The 16,608-nt window shown below is 42.2% G+C and overlaps 2 protein-coding genes across 5 annotated transcripts in view; one reads left to right on the forward strand and one right to left on the reverse strand.

Annotated features, from left to right (window-relative positions):
- The window catches only part of WASHC5 (WASH complex subunit 5), an 82,747-nt gene extending 81,614 nt beyond the window's left edge, over positions 1 to 1,133 (reverse strand). The window contains exon 1 of one of the 2 annotated variants that reach the window (XM_058276029.1): positions 921 to 1,133. The gene's annotated coding sequence lies outside the window, so the exon portion shown is untranslated. The remainder of the gene's footprint in view (positions 1 to 920) is intronic. The other variant, XM_058276028.1, reaches the window with a different exon arrangement.
- An 8-nt stretch (positions 1,134 to 1,141) lies between these two features.
- Positions 1,142 to 16,608, forward strand: part of NSMCE2 (NSE2 (MMS21) homolog, SMC5-SMC6 complex SUMO ligase) — a 298,377-nt gene continuing 282,910 nt past the window's right edge. For 2 of the 3 annotated variants that reach the window (XM_071208022.1, XM_004452960.3), the window contains exon 1: positions 1,142 to 1,270. The gene's annotated coding sequence lies outside the window, so the exon portion shown is untranslated. The remainder of the gene's footprint in view (positions 1,271 to 16,608) is intronic. The other variant, XM_071208023.1, reaches the window with a different exon arrangement.

Raw genomic sequence — 16,608 nt, forward strand, 5'->3', positions numbered from 1 at the left:
TCACATCAATTATCCAATGAGTACAGAGCCGAAATTCTGAAGGAAATTAAGTTGTCCTGGGAAAAAACCCACCTATTCAGAGGACAAAGGAAGATAGGTCTATTTTTATCGTTTCACAAAACCTCAGTTCAATAAAGAGGGAAGCACTGGTTTCCACAAATCCATTAGCAGGAACAAAATAAAATGATTGTTGCCAGATAAAAGTAACCAGTATATCTCTTCCAGAAAAACTCCCAAATGAGTCTGATCACTCTAGTCCAATTCACGAATTCTGGGAAAGACAGGTGAGGGAAAACTCGGCAAGGTGTTCCCTGTGGTAGAGGTAGTAAAACTTCTTCCCCTACCCGCCTTCTTGCAATTCCCCCATCACCCAGGTTGAAGAGAGCACAACGCACTTGGACACTTGGAATCAGGAGACCCGTTTCCATTACTGGGTCTGTCACTTTTTAAAAAAACCGTGAGCCACAGACGAGTGAGGGCCCATGTCACAGATGAGGAAATTAAGGTGCAGAGAGGAACTTGCCCAAACTCACAGTCCACGGCAGAACGAGAATTCAAACCCCGGCCCGTCACACTGCAAAAGCCCTCACCACCTGTCAGCTTCTCGAGTAAATGGAAGAATAACGATGTGCACAGCATTGCTCCCAGGAACCTGGGAAGTGCGGATACTAGCCAAGCAGGTGAACAGCGCTTCCTAAAGCGCCAGAGGAGTGTGCAAAATTATTCACATCGTAAGTGGAGGGGTGCACCCTGGACCACCCAGCACCAGGAAGCGGCTACATCCTCGGTCCCAGGGCCCGCCCTGCAGACCCCACCTGACGCCGCAGATCTCCCCTCCGCCAGCAAGGCCCAGCCCCAGGGCAGACGGAGGGAAAGGGAAAGTTGAAGGGAGGAGGCACGCGCACCCCGACACGACCTACCTGTACCGGGGCCGCGCCACCGGCGCACGCGCAGGGCCACCGGTCGGGCGCGGAGCCGGCTCCCCAGTCCCACCCTTGTTCCTCTGCAGGGGTCGCGCTGAATCCCCAAACCCGAGAGTCAACTAGACAGACCTGGCTTCCGCCCCTGACTCCCTCCTCCCCCGCGCCGTCACATGACCAGAGGGGCGGTGAGTAGGGCGGGGCGTCACGTGATCCGGCGACGGCGACGGCTGATGACGTAGGGTCCCGCGTTCGCCTTTTCGGCGACTGTGGAAGGGGGTTAGGAAAGCTTTGGGGTCCAGGTGTAACAGGTTAGGGTGCATCCGGGTGGAGATAGATCTGGCAGCCAGGTAAGGCGGAAGTGGGAGATTGCGATGGAGGGGGTGACAAGAGTTGTCGCCTTCCGCTTGGGCGCGTGCTTTGAGCTAGGGGTCTGGCTACCCGGGTTGTGGTCCTGGCTCTTTTCACGTCACGGCAGTGAGGCATGGGGCAGTTTACCAACCGTTCCCGAGGCGCCATCTCTCCATCCTTCAGCCCTACGTGTATGGAGAAAAGGTCATGGAGTATTGATTCAAGTAAATCTGGTTTGCCCTGTTTTTGAAAGCAGGGCCTTGGCCAAGACGTTTAAATAAATTCTGCGGGCCTTAGTGTCCTTTTCTCTTATGTAAAATGTTGTAAGGATTAGCGGTAATGGCAATGTAGCTTTCGACCTCAATTTATGACAACTTATAAGTGACCAAGAAATGATTGGTTGTTGTTATTGCCATTGTTGTGACTCGCGTCAAATCTTTATTGCCTATTTTGTGTGAGGAACTTTTTTATATGCTAGAGAATGTTATGGTTCTAGTATAAGGAGTTCCCAAGGCAAGGGAGTGCCAGACATGTGAGTAGATAGTTGTGATACGCTTTATAATGGAAATATATGTGAAAGCCATAGTGGTAGCGTAAGGGATGGTACAAGCAATTGTATGGATAAGAGAAGGAATTGTATTGATAAAGGAGATACATCTCTGAACTTGTACAGGGCCCCCATGAATTTAGAGGAGGTCTGCAGAATGTCTATGAAGTGTTTACTCTGTGCCTAGCCCTGGGTTGTACAGAAATATTCGTCTTGCCTAAGAGCATCTTACAGGCTTGTTAAGGGATGTAAAATATTAATAACATGGTAGAGATGAAGTCAGGAAATGCATATCCTTCTTCTAAGCAGTCTTGGCAATCATAGGGACAAGGAGTAAGGAGGGAAGGCTCTGAGAGGAGATTGATTTAGACCAGGGTTTCTCAGTGCCCGCACTACTGACATTTTGGGTGGATGTAATACTTTGTTGTGGAGCAGACTGGAACATGGTGAAAGATGACAAGAGTGTTGTGCGGTGTGGTTAGAGAGTAGGCACACGGGCGTTTTAAGTTGTGGTTTAGATGTCATTTTCAGTAGATTGGAAGAATTCAAGCAGAAAATTATAGTTAAATTTGCATTTTTAAGAAAGAATCTCTCTGGTTCCAGTGTGAGGAAGACTCTAGGCAATGAGAGTGGAAGAACGGAAGTAAGTTAGCAAGTGATTACACTGGTCCATAAAAATCACCTATTCGAAGTGTACAATGAGTTTTAGTAAATTTATAGTGTGCAGTCATCATTTTTAGAATATTTCCATCACCCTCCAAAATTCTCCCATGCCTGTTCATAGTTTATCGTTGCTGCCAACCCAGCCCTAGGTATCTGGTGATCTTTTTGTCTTGATACATTTGCCTTTTCTAGACATCTCATTTAAATGAAATCATACAATATGTAGTCTTTTGCACCTGCGTTTTTCTACTTAGCATGTATCAGTAGTCTACTGGTTATTGTTGATGAATGCTATTCATTTATATGGAGGTACTGCATTTTGTGTTTATCCGTTACCAGTTGGTGGTCATGTGGATTGTTTGCAGGTTTGGGTTATGAATAATGCTGAATGAACATTTACATACATGTCTTCATGTGATCATCTAAAAATTTCTTTTTGGTAGATTCTTGGGAGTAGAATTATTAAGTTGTGTGGTAAGTTTGTTTAATTTTTTAGGAAACCACCAAACTGTTCTCCAAAGTGAATATAGTCTTTCATATCAACAATGTATGAGGGTTCTAGTTTTTCCACACTCCTCAATTTTTCCATATCCTTGTCAACACTTACAATTGTTTGTCTTTTATATTATAGCCATTTCAATGGATATGTCGCAGTAGCTCATTGTGGTTAAATTTGCATTTCCCTAGTAACTAATGATGTTGAGCATCTTTTCATGTGCTTCTTTAGCCACTAGTAAGTGTATTGTCTATTTAAGTATTTTGCCCATTTTAAAATTGAATTGCTTGTCTTATTTTGTCATAAGAGTTCTTGAAATATTCCGGGTATAAGTCCTTTATTAGATACATGATACATATTTTCCGTCCAGTCTGTGGTATGTCTTTTCTTTTTTTAAACAGGGTCTTTTGAAGTACAGAAATTTTTAATTTGGTCAAATCTAGCTTAACAATTTTTTTTCCCTTATGAAATGTTCTTAAGAACACTTTGGTATCTAAAAACTCTTTGCCTAACCCAAGATCCCAAATATCTTCTCCTGTTTTTCTTCTACAAGCTTTGTACTTTAGCTCTTACATTTAGCTCTGTGATCCATTTTGAGCTTTTCTTGTATAGTGTGAGATAAAGGTGTAAGTTCATTTCTCTGCATGTGGATATCCAGTTGTCCCAGTATCCTTTGCTGAAAAGAGTGTCCTTTCTTCATTGATTTGTATCAATGCCTTTGGCAAAAAGTCAGTGGATGACAAATCATTTCTGAACTCCCAGTTCTGTTTCATTGATCTTAATACCTACTCATGAACCAATACCAGTCATGATTACTGTGGCTTTATAGTAAAATTTGCAAAGTCCTCTCTATTTCTTTTTATTTCCATATAAATTTTAGGATCAGCTTGCTAATTTCTACCCAAAAAAATCCTATAGGAATTTTGATAGAAATTGTTTTGAATTTAGAGTTCAATTTGGGGACTGTAGCAGTTTGATATCATGGATGAATTTCAAAAAGAAATATTGGATTATGTTTGTAAACTGATCTTCTCCTCTGGGCATATTAGATTATATTGGATTCATAGGTTTACTTGATTAAGTAATTTTGTAAACCTCTTGTGCCATAGGGTGTTGAGTCCCCACCCACCAAAGGGTTAAAAGGCATGGCAAAGGACAGAGTTGAGGGTTTTTGATAATGGCGTTTTGATGTTGGAGTTTGATGCTGAAACCATAAGCTGTAACCCTGGGAAGTAAGCTCACAGAGGAAGAGAAGCAAGCCCCAGGAAGATAGGAACCCTGAGCCCAGAAAGAAGCAAGCCCTGAGAAGAGAGGAATCCTAAACCCAGAGAGAAGCAAGACCCTGGAAGAGAGGAAGCAGGAAGCCTGAACCCTCACAGACATCTGCAGCCGTCTTGCTCCAATGAGTGAAAATAGACATTGGTGAGGGAAGTAACTTATGTTTATGACCTGGTATCTGTAAGCTCCTACCCCAAATAAATACCCTTTATAAAAACCAAGCAATTTCTGGTACTTTGCATCAGCATGCTTTGGTTGACTAATAGAGGGACCATTGTCATCTTGACAATATTGTCTTTCAATCCATGAAGATGGAATGCTCCTCTGTTTATTTAAATCTTGTTTGATTTTGAATTCAAAGATCACTTTGGGGACCATTGCCATAATGACAATAATGTCTTTCAGTCCATGAACATGAAATGCCCTTTTCCAAGTGGATGCCTTTATTTTCTTTTTCCTTTTTGCACTGACTAGAACAATGTACAGTGTTAAATTGAGAACTGTATGACACTGTTATAATTTTTGCTTCAACCATCAAACATAGTTTAGAAAATTCAAGAGAAGGAAAGTCTATTGGATTTACACATTTTTTTACTTTCCATTATTCTTTCTTCCTGATGTTTCAAGATTTCATCTTTTATTTTTTTCTCTCTGTTTAAGAGAACTTCCGGTATCTGTTCTTTTAGGGTGTACTTGCTTGTGTTAGTCTTCCAAAGGGGTGCTGATGCAAAGTACCAGAAATCTGTTGCCCTTTATAAAGGGTATTTATTTAGGTAAAAGTTTACAGTTACAAGGCCCTAAAGAGTCCAACTCAAGGTTCCTTTCTCACCACAATCAGTTGACATATGTTAAAGCAAGATGGTCACTGATCTCTGTGAAGGTTTAGCCTTCCCCTCTGGGCTTCCCTTCTCTCACTGTAGGCTGGCATAGGACTTGTCTCTCAGGGCTTCCTCTCTCTCCTGGTAAATTCTCTTAATTTTCTGTCATGATTTCCCTTCATTCCTGAAGGATATTTTTGCTGGCTGTAGAATTAGGAGTTGACAATTCTTTTCTTTCAGGACTTGAAAATTACTGTGCCACTTCCTTCTGGCCTCTGCAGTTTTTGTTTTTAGTTTTCAGATGTTTGAGTGTGATGTGCCTTGGTGTGAATTTCATTGGACTTACTCTTTTTGTGATTTGCTCAGATTCTTGGAGCTATAGGTTTATATGTCTTTTGCCAAGTTTTGGAGATATTCAGCCACTATTTCTATGAGTAATTTTTCAGGCCCATCCTCTTTCTGTTTTCCTTTGGTACTCCAATATTATGAATGTTTAATCTTTCAGTTCCACTTGCCCCTGAGGCTCTGTTTACTTTTATTCCCCTGTGTTTATTGTCTCTTGTTCAGATTGGGTATATTCTATTGTTCTGTCTTCAAGTTCACTAACTCTTTCCTCTGTCTTCTCTGTTCTGCTTTTGATCCCATCCATTGATTTTAGTTTAGTACTAAACTAGTTTAGTAGGCTTAAATTTTCATTGCAGTTTTAGGTTTACAGAGAAATTGGGCAGAAAGTATGTAGAGTTCCCACATTCTTCCCCTTTCCCTCCTCCAGTTTCTGTTATTAATATATTGCATTAGTGTGGTGCATTTGTTACAATTGGTGAACCAATAAATATTGATACATTATTATTAACTAAAATCCATAGTTTACATTAGGGTTCATTCTTTGCATTGTACTGTTTTGTGGGTTTTGATAAATGCATAATGTTATGTATTCACCATTACATTATTGTACAGAATAGTTTCACTGCCCCCCAAATTTCCTGTTCTCCACCTATTAATCCTTCCCCCTTCCCTCTGAACCTCTATCTCAGTAGTTTTGTCTTTTCCAGAAGGTTATATCATTGGAATCATTTAGTATGCAATTTTTTTATACTGCCTTCTTTCACTTATTCATTTAATGCATAATGGTCTTTTCATAGATTGAGAGCTCATTCCTTTTTATCACCAAATAATACTCCATTGCATGGAAGTACCACAGTTCATAGATTCACCTATGGAAGAATATATTGGTTGCTTCCAGTTTTTGGCAATTAACAACAGACATTTATGTGTAGGTTTTTGGGTAGACATAAGTTTCCCACTCATTTGGATAAATACCTAGGGGCATGATTCCTAGATAATATGATAACCTATGTTTAATTTTTAAGAAAATATCATGCAGTATTCCAAAGTGTCTGTACCATTTTGCATTTCCATCAACAATAAATGAGAGTTCTTGTTGGTCCATATCTTGGTCAGCATCTGGTGTTGTGAGTGTTTTTGGATTTTAGCCATTTTAATTGGTGTGTAGTGGTATCTTGTTGTTTTAATGTGCAATTTCCTAATGACATAGGAAGTTGAGCATGTTTTCATATGCTTGTTTGCCATCTGTAGATCTTCTTTGGTGAGCTGTCTATTCAGATCTTTTGCCTATTTTTTTTTTTTTTAAAGATTTATTTATTTATTTAATTTCCCCCCCTCCCCCGGTTGTCTGTTCTTGGTGTCTATTTGCTGCGTCTTGTTTCTTTGTCCGCTTCTGTTGTCGTCAGCGGCACGGGAAGTGTGGGCGGCGCCATTCCTCGGCAGGCTGCTCCCTCCTTGCGCTGGGCGGCTCTCCTTATGGGTGCACTCCTTGCGCGTGGGGCTCCCCTACGCGGGGGACACCCTTGCGTGGCACGGCACTCCTTGCGCGCATCAGCACTGCGCATGGCCAGCTCCACACGGGTCAAGGAGGCCCGGGGTTTGAACCGCGGACCTCCCATATGGTAGACGGACGCCCTAACCACTGGGCCAAAGTCCGTTTCCCCCTATTTTTTTTTTAAGATTTATTTTTTATCTCTCTTCCCTTCCCTGCCCACCCTCCACCCAGTTGTCTGCTCTCTCTGTCCATTCGCTGTGTGTTCTTCTGTGTCTGCTTGTATTCTTGTCAGTGGCACTGGGAATCTGTGTCTCTTTTTGTTGGGTCATCTTGCTGTGTCAGTTCTCCGTGTGTGCGGCACCATTCCTGGGCGGACTGAACCTTCTTTCACACTGGGTGGTTCTCCTTACAGGGCTCACTCCTTGTGCGTGGGGCTCCCCTACGCGGGGGGCACCCCTGCGTGGCACGACACTCCCTGCGTGCGTCAGCACTGCGCGTGAGCCAGCTCCACATGGGTCATGGAGGCCTGGAGTTTGAACCGCGAACCTCTCATGTGGTAGTTGGATGCCCTATCCATTGGGCCAAGTCTGCTTTCCTCTATATAAATTTTAGAATCACTTTGTTGATATCCACAAAATAACTTGCTGGGGTCTTGATTGGGATTGCATTGAATCTATAAAGCAAATTTTAAAGAATTGACATCTCAATAATATTAAGTCTTCCTATCCATTCTCTCTCCATTTATTTAGGCCCTTTTTCATGAGAATTTTCCTCATATAGATATTTTATGTCTATCCCTAAGTATTTTATGTTTTTGTTTCCATTGTGAATGATATTATATTTTTAATTTCAAATTCCAACTTTTCATTGGTAGTATGTAGGATTGGCTTTTGTATATTATCCTTGTATCTTGCAACCTTGCTATAATTGCATACTAGTTCCAGGAAGGGTGTTTTTTTTTTGTTGATTCTTTGTAATTTTCCACATAGACAGTCAAATTACCTGCAAACAAAGATTGTTTTGTTTGTTCCTTCCCAGTCTGTATACTTTTTTTTTTCCTTTTTTTTTTTTTCTTTTTTGTCTTCTTCCATTAGCCAGAACTTCCAATATGATGTTTAGTATGAATGGTGAGAGGAGATATCCCTGTCTTGTACCTGATCTTAGGGAGAAAACAGCCAGTGTCTTATCAAGTATGGTATTAGGTGTAAGTTTTTTTGTAGATGTTCCGTATCCATTTGAGGAAGTTCCCCTCTAATTCTAGTTCCTGGGAATTGTTATCATGAAAGAATGTTAGATTTTGTCATAGACTTTTCCTGCATCTCTTGATATGATTATATGATTTCTCTTCTTTAGCATCATGTTGTGGTAGATTATAGTAACTGATTTTCGAATGTTGACCTAGCCCTGCCTACCTGAATGACAGCCCACTTGGTAGTGTGTTATTCTTTTTATACATTTTTAGATTTGATTTGCTGATATTTTGTTGATCATTTTTGTATCAGTTCATGAGTGATTTTGGTCTATAATTTTTCCTTCCTAGTATTGTCTTCATTTGGTTTTGTTATCCTCTCTTCTTCTGTTTTCTGAGTGATTGTAGAGCATTGATGTCATTTCTTCTTTTACTGTTTGTTAGAATTCACCACTGAACCATTTGGGTCTGTTTTGGAAGGCTTGTAATTGTTGATTCAGTTTATTTATAGATATAGGATCTGTTCTTATTATATATTTCTCCTGTGTAAGTTGTGGTAGATTGTGTCTTTAAGGGGAGTGGTCCATTTCATCTAAGTGATCGAGTTTGTGGGCATAGAGCTATTCATAATGCCTTTTTTTTTTTTTTAAGGATTTATTTATTTTGTTTATTCCTCTCCCCTTCCCCACCCCCTCCACCCCCGCCCCAGTTGTCTGTTTTTTGTGTCTGTTTGCTGCATGTTCTTCTTTGTCTGCGTCTGTTGTTGTCAGCAGCACGGGAATCTGTGTATCTTTTTGTTGTGTCATCTTGTTGTGTCAGCTCTCTGTGTGTGCAGCGCCATTCTTGAGCAGGCTGCACTTTCTTTCGCACTGGATGGCTCTCCTTACGGGGCGCACTCCTTGTGCGTGGGGCTGCCCTACGTAGGGGACACCCCTGTGTGGCACGGCACTCCTTGCACGCATCAGCACTGCACGTGGCGAGCTCCACATGGGTCAAGGAGGCCTGGGGTTTGAACCGCAGACGTCCCATGTGGTAGACGGACGCTCTAACCACTGGGCCAAGTCCGCTTCCCCATAATTCCTTCTTTATGACCATTCTAATCTCCATGGGGTCAGTTGGAACAGCCCCCATTTAATTTCAGGTACTGAGGCTGGGGATTGAACCCCAGACCTCATATGTGGGAAGCTGGTGCTCAACCCACCACTGAGCCACATTGGCTCTCCTGAGTTGGTTTTTTCATTTGTTTGCTTGTTGTTGTTTTTTGTTTTGTTTTTAGGAGGCACCAGGGACTGAACCATGTGGTTCATTTGTTTGCTTGTTTGTTTTTAGAAGGTACCAGGGACCTCCTATGTGGAAGGCAGACCCTCAACTGCTTGAGCCACATCGGCTCCCTTCCCCCCCCACCCCCATTTAATTTCTGATGCTAGTAATTTGTGTCTTCTAGAGGAGAGCAGCTTGCAGAGGGTGAGAGCCTAGGCATTTGCTGATGTAGTTGGCACTGTGGTTTTTTCTGTGGTGTTTGGTTGGAATACCACGAATGATGTCTGAAAGTTTTGTCTTGCTAGGCTGTCCCTTTCCTTGTCCTTTGGTTGGAGAAAGCAGCCTTTCCTTGGACTTTATTTTTGTTTGTGCCTGTTGTTTGCTGTTTTGCTGGCTGCTCTGGCACCCAGTCCAGGATATATGAGGTAAAAGAAAACCTGAGGCACTCTCCAGAGTGTTGCTCCTCAGGTCTGGCAGTCAAATTAACTTTAAATTAATTAAAATTAATTGGAGGGTCTTTCATTCAGTAGGCATTAAACAGGGCCTATGGAGCTGCATTTCTAACAAATTTCCAGGTCATGCTGATGCTGCTGATCTGGAATCGCACTTTGAAAACCACTGCTCTGCATTACCTTGCCTTTGCTAGTGCCCAATAACCCAGGCATGCTTCCATCTTTGGGTCTTTGCACTTACTCTCTTCTGGACAGGGATGCCAACAATCAAGATAGGCAATAAAAGGAGGGAAGTGTTAGTCTAAACTCCCTGTTGCCTATATAATAAAATACATATTAGCAGGCATACCAAAACTTTCTACAATACAATGCAAATGTGCTTTTCAGATCAAAGTATCTAACTTTCCCCAAGACAAAAATGTATTCCATGTAACCATCACTACTCAATATTCCAGAATAAATATAACCCATTTCTGCCACAACCCTTTTGTGGGTGGGAGTGGATAGAGAAGAGAGATCAGAGTACTGAGCTCTGGATTAACAACATTAACAGAGAGAAGTGCTCTTTAAAGTGCTGGCAAAACACACCTAGTATTTCACTTATTTATTCTTTTAACAAAACTTTAAAGGATGATGCTGTGTGCCACGCAATATTGTAGGAGCTTTGTATATAGCAGCAAACAAAACAGAAAAAATCTTTTGCTTTAAGGAGCTTAGGAAGAGAGATGATAAATAATTTAATAAATAATAATAACTTAATAAATAAAAGCATGTTGAAGAAAGATATAGCAGGGAGGGAGGGTGGGGAATGCATGGTTGCCTGGAGCCAGGTATGTTGGGGATGGCTTACTATTTTATATAGGGTATGCAGGGAAGGCCTCACTGATTAGGTGGCATTTGGAGGGAGACTTTTTTTAAGGGAGGGATTTGGCCTTGTAGATATCTAGGGGACAGTATCTTGGCAGAGGGTACAGAGATGTGTAAGCCCTGATGCAGGCGTGTACTTGATTTGGATATGGATGGAAAAGAAAAAGAGGCCCAATTTCTGAACCGAGGTGGGGCATTCCACTCTCTGGAGCTCAGGGAGATGGAGAGGAGCCAGTGAGGTGTGAGGTAGGAAGAAAAACAAAGGAGTTCTGAGCCAAAAGTGTAGGAGGAGGGAGTGATTAACTGTGTCACATGCTATTTGCTGATAGGTTAAGTAAGATAAGGACTGAGTATTGGCTACTGGATTTAGCAGCTGTGACCCTGACAAGGACAGCTGCCTTGAAGTGGATAGGGGTAAAAAGTTGGTAGGACTGGACTCAAGAGAGAATGGAAAGAGGGGATTTGGAGACAAGTACAGACAAATCTTTAGAGAGTTGTACTTTAAGAGTGAGCAGAGAAAGGGAGGGGAAGGGAGAATATTTTTTCTTTAAGATGGGAGAATTAACAGTGTATTTGCTGAAGGGACCAACTTAGTAGAGAGGGAAAATACAATAATGCAGGAAAGCAGGGAGAATTGCTGGAAGTGAGGCAGGCTAGAAGAGGAACCTGTGGGCGAAAAAGGATGCTGCAGGAAAGCACTAGAGCTGTAAGGACAAAACAGTCGGTTTTGTGTAAAACTCCTGCTCACAGGTGCCCATCTTTGCCCGCACCTGACAGTGAAAAGTCCTGACAACAAGGGAGAAATACCTGAAGGCGTAATACCTGAAGTCAATAAAAAAGAAGTCCATTCGTACCCCCTCCCCGACCCCCCAGTCAGTCCAGCAGACGCTCAGAACCAATGAAAATGTTGTGTTTCCCATCCTTCTTTTGATACTCAGAACCAATGAGAATGTTTTAAACTCTTAAGTCTTCATTTACACAGAGGAAGGAAAGGGTGTGGGGAAGGCCAGCCTTAAAGTTTTTTTCTGCAACATGGCCAAGAACCTGGAAACCCATCATCAGCAACAAAATATGCTAGGGTAGGAAAGAAGGGATAGGAGCTAGTGGATATGTAGAGGGGTTGGCCTTACCTAGGAAGGCCCACAGTTTATTCATTTTAAAAAGAAGGAAGGCAGAGAATACAGGAACTGACTGGGATACACAAGCAGTGGGAGCTTGTAAAATATCTCTTCTGACTGCTTCAGTTTCTTCAGTGAAATAGGAAACAAGGACTTCAGCTGACAGTGGGGAAGGAGGTGGCAGAAGTGTTGGAAGTTTGAAGATTAAGGAATCCTAAGAGAGCCTAACATAGGACAATTTAAGTAGTTGTCTAGAGTTGTATGCCCTTGTGTTCTTTATTCTACATGCCTTTTTCTCTGCCTCAATGCCCTTCCTCATCATCCCTCTATCTAACTCTTAAACTCCTTCTTTCATTATCCTTTAAGATTAGTTCTATATTGCCTTCTTTGACCTCCTGATGCCCAGTTAAGCATTTCTTTATCTGTGCCTCCATTTCACAGTAACTCCCATATTGCGTCAAATCATTTATTTATATGATGGTCTCCTCTACTCAACTGTCAGCCTCTGAGCAGCAGAGACTGGGTATCCCTGCTGCCTTGGATAGTGCCTGATTTACAGTAACTTTTTCATCAAATTAGAATGAGTGAGGCTCTCCATTTGTGAAAAAAGAAGGACCCATACCTTACTCCATAAATAAAAATCAACTAAAAATGGATCAAAGACCTTAATATAGGAACTAAAACTATCAAACTCCCAGAAAAAAACATAGGGCCACATCTTTAGGATGTTGTGTTAAGCAGTGGTTTCTTAGTCTTTACAGCCAAAGCACAAGCAATGAAAGAAAAATAGATAAATGGGACCTCATCAAAATTTAAAAACTTTTGTTCTTCAAAGGACTTTATCATGAAACTAAAATGACAACCTACACAATGGAAGATAATATTTGGAAACCACATACCTGACAAAGGATTAATATCCAGAATATATAAAGAAATTCTCCAACTTAAAAACAAAAAGACATACAACCCAATTTTAAAATGGGCGAAAGACTTGAACAGATATTGCTCCAAAGAACATATACAAATGCCAGAAAGTATATAAAGATGCTTAGCATCTTTAGCCTTTGGAAATGCAAATCAAAACCACAATGAGGGAAGTGGACTTGGCCCAGTGGTTAGGGCATCCGTCTACCACATGGGAGGTCCACGGTTCAAACCCCAGGCCTCCTTGACCCATGTGGAGCTGGCCCATGTGCAGTGCTGATGCACGCAAGGAGTGCCGTGCCATGCAGGGGTGTCCCCCGCGTAGGGGAGCCCCCCGCACAAGGAGTGTGCCCCGTAAGGAGAACCACCCAGCGCGAAAGAAAGTGCAGCCTGCCCAGGAATGGCACCGCACACACGGAGAGCTGACACAACAAGATGACACAACAAAAAGAAACACAGATTCCCGTGCCGCTGACAACAACAGAAGCAGACAAAGAAGACGCAGCAAATAGACACAGAGAACAGACAACTGGGGCAGGGGGGAGAAGGGGAAATAAATAAACAAACAAATAAATAAAAATCTTTAAAAAAAACCACAATGAGATACCATTTCTTACCCATTAGAATGGCTGCTATTTTAAAAAAATGTAAAATAACAAGTGTTGGAGAGGATGCAGAGAAATAGGAACACTCGTTCATTGCTGGTGACAATGTACAATAGTGCTGCTGCTGTGGAAGACAATTTGGTGGTCCTCAGAAAGCTAAGGATAGAACTACCATGTATCTTGGCAATCCTGCTACTAGTATATACCCAAAAGAATTGAATGCAGGGGCTTGAACAGATATTTATTTGCACACCAATGGTCACAGTGGCAATATTCACAATTGCCAAAAGATGGAAGCAACCCAAGTGTTCATTAACCAATGGATGAGCAAAATGTGGGGTGTGTATATGTGTATTATTCAGCTGTTAAAAGGAATGAAGTCCTGATACATGAGATATTATGGATGAACCTTGAAGGCATCATGTTGAGTGAAATAAGCTGGACACAAAAGGACAAATATTGTATGATCTCACTGTTTTGGTTCATTTAAAATAAGCAAACTAGAATATAGGTTACCAGGGGATGGGGTCGGGCTAGGGAATGGGAAGTTAAGGCTTAAAATGTTCAGGGTTCCTATTTGGAATGATGGAAATATTTTGATAATGGATGATGGTGATGGTAGCACAACATTGTGAACACAACAGCACTGACGTATCTGAATATGATTAAAGGGGAAATGTTAGATTATATGTATGATAACAGTAATTTTTAAAAAAGCCATGCAACTACATTACACAGTGAACTCAAAGGTGAACTATGGACTTTAATTAATAGTACAATTATTAAAATGTGCTATCAGCAGTCATAACAAATGTTCTACACCAGTGCAAAGTGGTGGTGGGATGTAAAATGGGAATCCTTTATTTTATGCATGATTATTCTGTAAACCAGCAACTTCTCTCTAATAAAGAAAAAGAAATTAGGAGTGGACAAAATAGCACTTTAAAATGCTCAAAATCCCTTGATACTAATTACTATGCTTGTGAGCCTGTGCACCTGAAATAAGAACAAGGCCTAGAGCTGCAGGGTGCCTAAGAGTTACCTCCTGAGAGCCTCCATGTTGCTCAGATGTGGCCATTCTCGAAGCCAAACTCAGCATGTAAATGTGTTGCCTTCCCCCCAGCGTGGGACATGACTCCCGGGAATGAGCCTCCCTGGCACTGAGGGATTACTACCAAGTACCAGCTGAGGATGTAACTAGAAAATGACCTTGGATAAAAGGGTCAACTCGGACCTGCAGAATATCTCAATCTACATATAATACCAGGAGTTAAAAATGCTTTTTGTAGGTGGGAGGGAGGGGCAACATACAAACATAGGAGAGTGCCAGAAGTTCGTTGATAACTAAATGTTGAGTAAAACGTATCAAAGTATAAGTAGGAGGGTTACCTGGTTAGGACGCTCAGGGGGTATGGTCTGATGCGGGACGGACTCCGGAGGGAATAGCTGAAGGCTCATTTTGCCAAGGTGGGTTCTACCATTGGGTGGGGTGGACCCCATATCCTGGGGAAGACTAATGCCGTCGAATAGAGAGAACTGTATCTCTCGTGAGAAAGGACGGCTCCCAGGGCATTAGATTGGCAGGCGTTGTGGGCCCTAAGGGGAGGGGAAAATGGACGTGCAATGGATGGAACAAAGGTAAATAAGGGGGCAAAAGAGGAGTTATGTGAGAGTACACGAGGATGAATATAAAACAGCTAATATTACACCAAAAACATATAGGGGACGACAGACTAATAATGAAAACCATAAGACAAAACATAGGATAACTAAAAAATTTAGAAAACTGTACAACCTAAAGTATGGACCACATAGTAAGCACAAATGTTACCTTGTTTGAAAACTGTAGTTTCGGAATCTGTACATCAGTTTCAGGAAATATGATATGAATAAGTTAAAAGATTATTGCTGTGGAAGGGAAAAGGTTTTATGGTGGATCTGGGGAAATACTGTATATTGTATATATGAATTTTGGTGATCTAAGACTCTTCTGAAGCTGACATTATGTTGGGATTCACTTTACGGGAAGTTTTGGATCACAGAGTGGTTCAACAATGGCAGCGGAGGAATACTGATATGGGATGTTATTGACAGGATATATATGGTTGACAGGGAGTTATACAGGGCATATGCCCAGGGTATATGGTAATGTCTATATATACTCATAGTGGAAACAATTAAAAACAACAGCTGGGGGGGGGTACTGGGCTCCTGGCCGGGGGGTCACTGTTGTGGGCCCTGGGAGAGCAGCGGCAATCCTCCAGGTGCAACGGCAAGAACCAGGAAGGAAGGAGGGCCCAACAGTGGGCTCTTGATACTAATGGCTACACTTTTGAGCCTATGCACCTGCAATAAGAACAAGGCCTAGAGTAGCATTGTGCCTGGGGGTTTCCTCCTGACAGCCTTCATGTTACTCAAATGTGGCCACTCTCACAGCCAAACCCAGCGTGTAGATGTTATGCATTCCCCCCAGCGTGGGACACGACACCCGGGGATGAGCCTCCCTGGCACCGAGGGATCACTACCACATACCAGCTGAAGAAGCAACTAGAAAATGACCTTGAATTAAAGATTCAATGCGGAACAGCAGAATATACCTGTCTACATCTAATAACATGACTTCGGGAAGCGGTTTGACCTAATGTAAGGGGGAAATGGAAAGGAGAAATGAGATTATAAGGCTGTGAGTCTCTAAAAAAGAGTCTGGAGGTTGTCAGAAGGAATAGCCCTATGTACAACTGAACAGAGTCTAAGAGACAGATAAGGTAGATACAACCCCAGGTATTGGTTCTTTTGAGGGATAAAGAGACCCACGGGTTCTATGGTCATGGCAGAAGGGGTTCACTGCCATGACAGATGGCCCTTCTTTGGAGCTGGTGTTTCTGCGTGATGGAAATGGAATCAGAGGGGATCTCTTTTCACAAGACTTGCATGCTACTTTATTGGAATTGTAGATGGTGCTGGGTTTAAGATATATGTAGGGGATTTGAATCTCTGGACTGATAATATGACACCCAGGCCCAGAGCCTCAACAGACTTCAGCTCCTACACTTTGACTTATTGGACTTACTCCACTCAGCTAACATGGAGTTGAAGAAGGTCAACCACCACAACATGGAGCCTAGAGTGTCTACAACTAGAAGCGGGAAGAGTGCATCCAGTACCCATGTGCAATCTAAGCCCTCACTTGACATAGGTGTGCAATGGACACAACCAATCCAATGTCCACAGAGAAAATGTGGAATGGGTGTGGGAACGGTAGCCATGGGAGCTGCTGGGT

The sequence above is a fragment of the Dasypus novemcinctus genome, chromosome 14 (genome assembly GCF_030445035.2).
Source record: "Dasypus novemcinctus isolate mDasNov1 chromosome 14, mDasNov1.1.hap2, whole genome shotgun sequence".
NCBI classification, from domain to species: Eukaryota; Metazoa; Chordata; class Mammalia; order Cingulata; family Dasypodidae; genus Dasypus; species Dasypus novemcinctus.